General features: G+C 30.0%; 1 long non-coding RNA gene across 1 annotated transcript; it reads right to left on the bottom strand.

The window, feature by feature from the left end:
- Positions 1 to 221: 221 nt before the first annotated feature.
- LOC145796506 (uncharacterized) lies at positions 222 to 4188 on the bottom strand. The gene is made up of 3 exons (XR_014336971.1): positions 3940 to 4188; positions 1168 to 1407; positions 222 to 1073 (listed from the first exon to the last, which is right to left on the bottom strand). It is a non-coding gene; the product is annotated as an uncharacterized LOC145796506 (long non-coding RNA).
- Positions 4189 to 8395: the final 4207 nt, after the last annotated feature.

Below are 8395 nucleotides of genomic sequence, written 5' to 3' on the forward strand. Positions count from 1 at the left end.
AATTGAACATTAAAATTTCCAAATAACCTAAACACCAAGTGATTGGGATGACTACAATTTTGAAGTGAATACAAAAAGGTAGGGTAAATTATGCAAGTGTCACTACAACATTTTCTTAGTTTAGTGACATTTGAAAGTGCCACAAAACTATTCTTCTAATGACATTTTTTGGTCTTGTGGCATTTTGAACAAGTGCCACTTCTATCGGTGCCACGGTAGATACGAGTGCCACGGTAGATACTTGCAAGTGTCGCTGCACCATCATGACTAAAAACTTTTAATGGCATTTTAAAGTCATGGTAGATATTATTTGTGACACTATCAAGCGCCATTAAAAAAAGAGTTAGTGACACTTACTAGTGTCATTACACCATCAAGACTAAACCTTTCAGTGACACTTTAATGTCATGGTAGGCACTATTCGTGACGCTATCAAGTGCCATTAAAGAAGACTTGCAATCTAAAAAATGCCACGATATGGATTTTTAATGACGCTTATTATGCCACAATTGATATTTATAACACCTTCATAAATGCCACTAAATCCAATTCATTTGTGCCATTAAATAGATATAAGTGCCATTGGAACTTATTTTAGTGACACTTTGCAAAGCTATTATCACTACTATAAAATGCCACTTATATATTTTTTTCATTGACACTTTTAAAAGCTACAATTATGCATGCGTAAATACCTATAAAAATTAAATCAATTTTATAAACAATTAAATATTAATTGCCACATCATATATTAATTTGACATCCATTCATCCTGTAATATTTTCATAATAAGAAACAAATATTACCACCATAAGATCATCACATCAAAAAAAAAAAAAAAACCGCAATCAATTATTCATTAAAATCTCAATCCAAAATTATTAAATATTCTACCACACTAACAAAGTTCAAGCAAAAACAATTTAAAACAAAATTATTCTGACCATAAGTTCTGAAAAGCCATAGTGATATGCATATTCCGGAGAGAAAAATTATCAAAAATAAAATTAGTTCCCAAATTCTCGACCTCACTTGTATAAATATTCTCGGCTAGCATCCATAACTTGCGAAATCTGCATCCAAAAGATAAACATATGAAGGTAATTGAAACTATATTAAGTTAATATAAATTTGTTAGTAAAATTAATATTTATGAAAGAAATATACCACAAATGGAGCAGGCCAAGCAACATGAGCTCCAATAGCTTGTCCAATTGTTTTGACAAGTCCATATGATCGGATCAAGCTCTCATTAGGTTTGATTGGCACTTGAACATGTACCTCCCAATAGTCAGGTCCTAGTTCTTCCCCTTCTACTTCTTTAGATGCGTCTGTGCTTTTAAGTACTCCGATTGCAACTGTTTCTGTTGGCCTAATGATACTTTTTAGAACAACTATATCTCCCACCTGTAAATCAAGATATAACTACTTGAGTAATTGTATATTTAAAATTAATAAATATTTTTTAAAAAAACTAGTACAAAGTGCTAGAGTGAAGATGATCACAACTGAAAGTGATATGAATTTCTATAGTAGATAAGCAAGCCAAATGCTTTAATCACTTAATTGGTTCACTACACTACAACAAATTATATAAAAGTAACAACCGTAAAACTTTAGACCATATCAAACAATAGCTTCAAAAATCAATAACAACCAAAAGCACCAATCAACGACAATCAAAACCATGTCCATTATCAATATCAGAATCACCTAACCTCAATGATGTAAATCAAATGTAATTGTGAAAAATGACAATCAACTAATTACTTTCAAGCACTATTTTGAGAGAATAAGAAAGAGGCCATGCGGTAATAAATGGAGAGATGTCTTGTTAAAGCTTTAGAAGAAAATTAAATTAATTTTTTTTTTAAAATGAAGTTTTTTTTTCTTCCTGGTCAACCAAACAGCACAACCACCAAAACTAAACAAAACTATAAACAATAAACCAAATGTACCACTCTTTGATCCCCATAAGTTTATTGGTAGTGCAAATGTGCCATTCAAAATAAAAGATCTTGCATTGACTATGGCTCACAACAAACTTAATACTAATGAAATGATTCAAAAAAGAAAACCAAATTGCTATTTATATCTGCAATAGTGTGTCATGTGTAAAAGGGACAAGAAGAGTAATGATCACTTATTTTTTCATTGTCCTGCGGCATCGACACTACGGTGGAGAGTGCTAGATTTTGCGAAGGTATATGGGGTGGTACCTTCTTGTGTACAGTTTTGCTTTGAATTTATGGGCATTGGTCCTAATATGAAGGCACAGGTTATTTGGAGATGTGTAATTTGTGTGGCACTTTGAATGATATTTGTTAGAGAGGAACTTAAGAATCTTTGAGGATAGCTTATGGGATAAAATTTGCTATTTGGCTTCTTTTTGGGCTTTGATGTCTCGTAGTTTCCAAGGAATTCCTTTATTTTTTATTACTATTGGATAGCCATATGTGATGTATAATTTATTGGTTTCACTCTTGTCCTTTTGGTGGACTTCTTATCCTCCATTCACGTTTTGTAACTCTCTATTTTATTAGCTTCAGTAGTTAGTCAGGTGAACAGACATTACCAGGTCATCAAGTAGATGAATATAAATTGTGAAGCCTACAGAGCAACTGATAAGGTTGCCAAGGAAAGTTATTATGTTTACAATCAGAGAATTTGGCAGCTTGATCTATAAAACAATTTGAAGATGATGATGATGGTGAAACTCTTCTGGATCATGGTGATAGAAGATGAAAATAAAAGGACATGATTTTGGGGAATTTTCCATCAAAATGTTGTTGGTTGATCAAAATTAGCTTTCAAAGTCTTCATTTTCTATGATATTGTTCTCTCTTATCCTAAGTGTCCTAACCACCCATTAGACAAAGAATATCTTTCTTTTTATTCATTATTCCAGATCAATTCATTAGGTAAATAATTTAAGTTTAAATATCTTTTGAAACTCGTTAATTAATTTGTTGAGCTAATATTTTACTTGCCTCAATAAATTTATATACACTACATTATATATATAAAAAATAAACTGTTCAAACTAATCTTATTTGAAACTTGTTTGAGATCTTCTCGAATGCTAAACAAACATACTCATGAATATATTTTAGAACTCATACAAAAATTTAAATTAATCTAGAACAATCAAATATTAAACTTGCCATCCGCTCGGTTAGAGTCTCTTTCCACTAGTTTTGCAATTAAACATCAGGTATTGTTCCTAGTAGAGTGTTTTTACATGCTAATTTTAAGGTATAGTTGTATTAGCCATATTTTGCCACAAAAGCCAACATTACTAATCAGTAGATACATAAATCAATTTCGCCTTTATTGGTGATACTGATGGTACATGATCATGACCACTCTGTGGCAACAAATTTGGGCCTGCTTGACAAGAACAACACTACATGCTTGTGTGTACTAACACAATATATATATATATATATATATATGTGTGTGTGTGTGTGTGTGTGTGTGTGTGTGTGTGTGTGTTTGCATATACCATGACATGCAATGCATAGGGAGAATGCACATTTTCAGGGGTCCCACTAACCTCCATTGCTACATATGTATTATATAATCTAAACTTGAGGACAAAAACTTTTATTAGATAATACGGGATCTTTTGATATCAAAATTCATGTTCATCTAATTGAGTAATTTGTAAAAAAACAGAGCAACCTAATGCAAAATTCCACTGAAGCATTTAAACAAACACTTAGAAGACATTATATACAATCACAACATAAATACAATAATAATAAATTACAACTAACCTTTTATATTAAAAGATGAAAATTAATAAATTCACGAGTTACAAAATTAGATTTTCAGATTGTATCAAGTTTTATGTCTAAAACAAGAAGATTATAAATAAGTGAGAAAGATAGAGGTATTGTGTGTGTTTGATGAGTGTGAGAAAGAGAGAATGAATACCTAATGAACTCTGATAGTAGAAGATGAAAACACAGAGAATTTGTGGTGTAGATGATAGATAAGGATGGAATGAAAGATATAGAACGATAAACCCTTGCTTCATGATTTGGCTCCCTCCTCTTTGACCCGTCAAAATCAAATTTACTTCACCAAATTCAGAATTTTTGGACTTCGTTCTCGGTGTCTAGGTCAATCTGGTATGCGGATTTTGCTATATCAGATTTGGTTTGTTTCTTCAGTTGCGTTATTTCGTTTGTTGTATAACATAAAAGGAAAAAAAAACAAGTGGAGAATGAGTTTTTTGATATTTTAAATATAAAAGTAAATATTAATATTGGCCCTTATATTTTTTATTAAATTAATGGTAACTTTAATTTTAAATTTTGTGTCAATTTAGTATAATTAATAATACCGTTAATATTTTTGATAAAAAATGATTACTGAATTTGTTGAGGCTAACTCAACGAATTGAACAAATTTATTATTTTATTTCTAAAAAAATGACATATGTCACTTAGTCATTAAAAAATGCTAACAATTAGGGCTAATTACACTATTAGTCCCTCTATTTTGGCTATTATGTGATTTTAGTCTTTGTAATTTCAATTGAATCGATTTTAACCTTGAATTTTTTATTTTATCTCAAATTAGTCCAATTGATAGCATTTTTTTATGACACATGAAACTTGTCATCGTTTTAGGAATGAAACAAAATACTTGGTCAATTCAATGGCTCAATCACAACCAATCTAATGAAAATTTTCTATCAAAGACCGTAAAGATTTTACATCAATAGGACTAAATTTAGGTAAAATCTAAAATTAAGTGTCAAAATTTAGACATTTAAATTTATATAGAACAACAAAATATAAGGATTATTGATGTAATTTACCCAGTAATTATAAGCAATTGAAATAAATTTTGAAAATATATTGGTATTTTTTGTTTTTTCTAAAAATGCCATTAGATAGGATGAAATTTTTTTAGCTTAGTGGCATTTCTCAAAATGCTATAAAATATTGTTTATGACACTTTTCACCTAATGCCATAGAAAGTAGGTTGCACCTACCTAGTTTAGTGACATTTTTAAAAAAAAAAATGTCATTGCTACTAAAGTTTAGTGGCATCTGTTGACAAATGTCACTAAAAAAATTTCTTGTGGCATTTTCTAAAAACATGCCACTAGTATTGTGTTACTAAAGTGTGTTTTTGTTGTAGTTTTGTGACACTTGTTCATTGCAATGTCACTAGAGCCTTTTATGTTTGTCGTTTTGTGGCATTTTTCAAAAATGTGCCACTAAATATCATTTTTGTGGCATTTTCTAAAAATATGCCACTAGTGTAGTGCCACTAAAGTATGTTTTTGTTGTAGTTTTGTGTCACTTGTTCATTGAAATGTCACTAGAGCCTTTTATGTTTGTCGTTTTGTGGCATTTTTCAAAAACGTGCCACTAAATATCATTTTTTGTGGCATTTTCTAAAAATATGCCACTAGTGTAGTGCCACTAAAGTATGTTTTTGTTGTAGTGTGTAGGGGTGTAAAAATGGGCCGAGACCTGTGGGTGGCCCGAAACCCGCCTGAGGTGGGCCTGGCCTGTTTCACCCCGGTTAGGTTCGGGCCTAAGCCTAGCCTAGCCTAGCACCTTGGGCCTGGGCCCTCCCTTTGAAGCCTAGCCCAGCTCTACCCAAAAAAATTCAAACCCTACAGCCAGCCCAGCCCGGCCCACTCCTTATCAATGGTCAAATTTCAAAAATAAAAATAAAAAAATACTTGCAACGGTTAAATAATTAAAACAATATAATAAAATATTGATCTTGCAAAAATAAAAAAAATAAAAACAAAACAAAATAACACAACAGTCAATGTCATTTCCTTGCTATGAATGAATATATATATATATTTCAACCTACTGCCCTTCTGCCCACCCAACCTACTGTCCTACCCCCTACATCACATCATCGTCGTTTCACTTTGCAATGAATAATAAATATGAATGGAAAAAGAAAAAAATTTAAACAATTCATCACTTGCTGCCTACAGCCTGTAGCTACCTCTGCCGCCCCTACTAGCCTGCCCCTATGCTATATGCTTGCATCAGTCAACAAACTCTTCATTCATTGAATGAAAAAAATAAAAAAATAAATAAAAAATTCAAACAGTCAAATTACCATTTTACTACAACGGTAATATAGACATATATTTTATAAATTTACTTCACTCTTTCAAATAAATATCCTCCATTTTTCAAAATAAATCTCACAAATAATTATCTCTCTCTTGTTAAGCTCTCTCAATCTCTCATAAATTCTCATTCTCTTTCAACTCTCAATTAATTTTGAAGTGTCATTCCTAAGTGACAATTGCAATTGTGCAAACAAAAACTTTTATTAGAAGAAGCTAATTGCTGTATCGCATTCGACAGTCAGTAACATTAATTAGTTTAATTAAATTTATTAGCAACTCATTTTGTTCTTTAATCATTTGTGTACATATATTAATTATTATTTTTTAGTCATTGTATTTACACATTAATTAAATTAATTGTTAATTTTTATATATTGTTTTACTTATATTACTATGGATCCTAATATTTCTAATGTTTATACATATACTGTACAACATGAATCTGTTGATTCTCCTTCTAATATCCTTCTTCCAACAATTAGATCATCATTTAAGGACACAACTAGTACTGTTTGGGAACATTTTGAGAAAATATCTATAAATAATCCTGATGGTACAATTACATTTAAAGCAAAATATAAATATTGTGCAAATTTACTTAGTGTTGCATCTGCAGGGAGTACTAGTCATATAAAAAGCCATGCTAACAAAACATTTACAAAGTCAACAACCTGATATTAGAAGTCAAATGCAATTAGAGGCCTCATCAACTGGTAATTTACAAACATTTTCATATGATCTTATACGTGCACAAAATTATGTAGTTGATTACATTATTAAAAAAGGACAATATTTTACTACTAGTGAATGTCTCGATTTACCAAAATGATTCACGAAAGTTTTACACCGCAATATCTAAGTTTTTCAAAAAATACTATTAGAAACAGAATATTAAAGAAATTTGAGGATGCTAAAAGTGAATTATTTGATATCTTTAAAAAATTGAATGGAAGAGTTTGTATAATATCTTATCTGTGGTCAAATAATGACTTTAAATATTAATGTATCACTACACACTTTATTGATAAAGATTGAAAATTAAATAAATAAATTATTTCATTTAAATTGGTGTACAAATAAGAAATGTATTATATGAGTGGGCTTTACAAAATAAAATATTTACGATTAATTTAGATAATGCATCATATTATAATCAAACTGTAACTCATTTAACATCAACTTTACAGTTACTTGTTGATGGTGATATATTTCATGTTCGTTGTTGTGCCCATATTTTAAATTTGATTGTTAAAGAAGCTATGCATGTATACGAGACTTCTATACTTGTAATAAAAAATACAGTTGTTACTACTATGTCTTTTGCTAATCGAATTTCGGAATATAGAAAAATTTGTCAACGAGAAAATATGTCATTTAAAAAATTAATTTTAAATGTAGATAGTAGGTAGAATTAACGTATAATATGTTAAAAATAACTTGTAAACAAAGAAGAGCAGTAGATTTATTTTTTGCAACAATATTAATAGGTGGAGTACTGACTCCCACAGAACTTAATTGGCGCCAAGTAGTCTTGTAAAAAGATTTTTTTATAAGTTTTTGATACTTCAACAAAATTATTTTGCAATATATATATATATATATGTATATATTTCTACTTCACCATTTGTTTTACTTATGTTAGCAGAAATAATTAAAATTTTCGTAAAATATATGAGTAATGAATATTATGTAATAACCATTATTACTTCAATGCAAGAAAAATTTGATAAATATGTTGATTATTTGCCTTATCTTTTAGGTTTAGCCATAATAATTGATCATAGGTGTACAGAAATTGGTTTATAAGAATTTTTAGATTGTATTTTCGTTGATCAAACACAGTTTGCCCCTATTATGCAAACATACAATAGATTATTTGAAGAATACATGACAGTTGCATCTGTAAATACACCTACACATACTACACTAGCAGTTTCATCTCGAGGCAAGAGATTAAGTATTTTTTTTAGCAATAAAAAGTAGAAGAATATCTCAACATACAAGCGTAAGTAGTTCTGAACTACAACGTTATTTGAAAAACCCATTAGTGGATGATTTCAATGATTTTGACATTTTGAAATGATAGAATCAAAATGAAAATATGTGGCCTGTGCGGGTCTAACTTCTGTACACAAAAATGGTTTTTGTGTACCATACCTTAAAGTGGTATTCTAATCCATTAGGTATGGGTCACCGGGAGTCATTGGTAAAACCAATCAGCTTGTTTGGTTTCGTTTTTCTGAAAACAGTTTTCAGAAAATTTTACCTTCA

The sequence above is a fragment of the Camellia sinensis genome, chromosome 8 (assembly GCF_055761805.1).
Source record: "Camellia sinensis isolate YWXY chromosome 8, ASM5576180v1, whole genome shotgun sequence".
Classification (NCBI taxonomy): domain Eukaryota; kingdom Viridiplantae; phylum Streptophyta; class Magnoliopsida; order Ericales; family Theaceae; genus Camellia; species Camellia sinensis.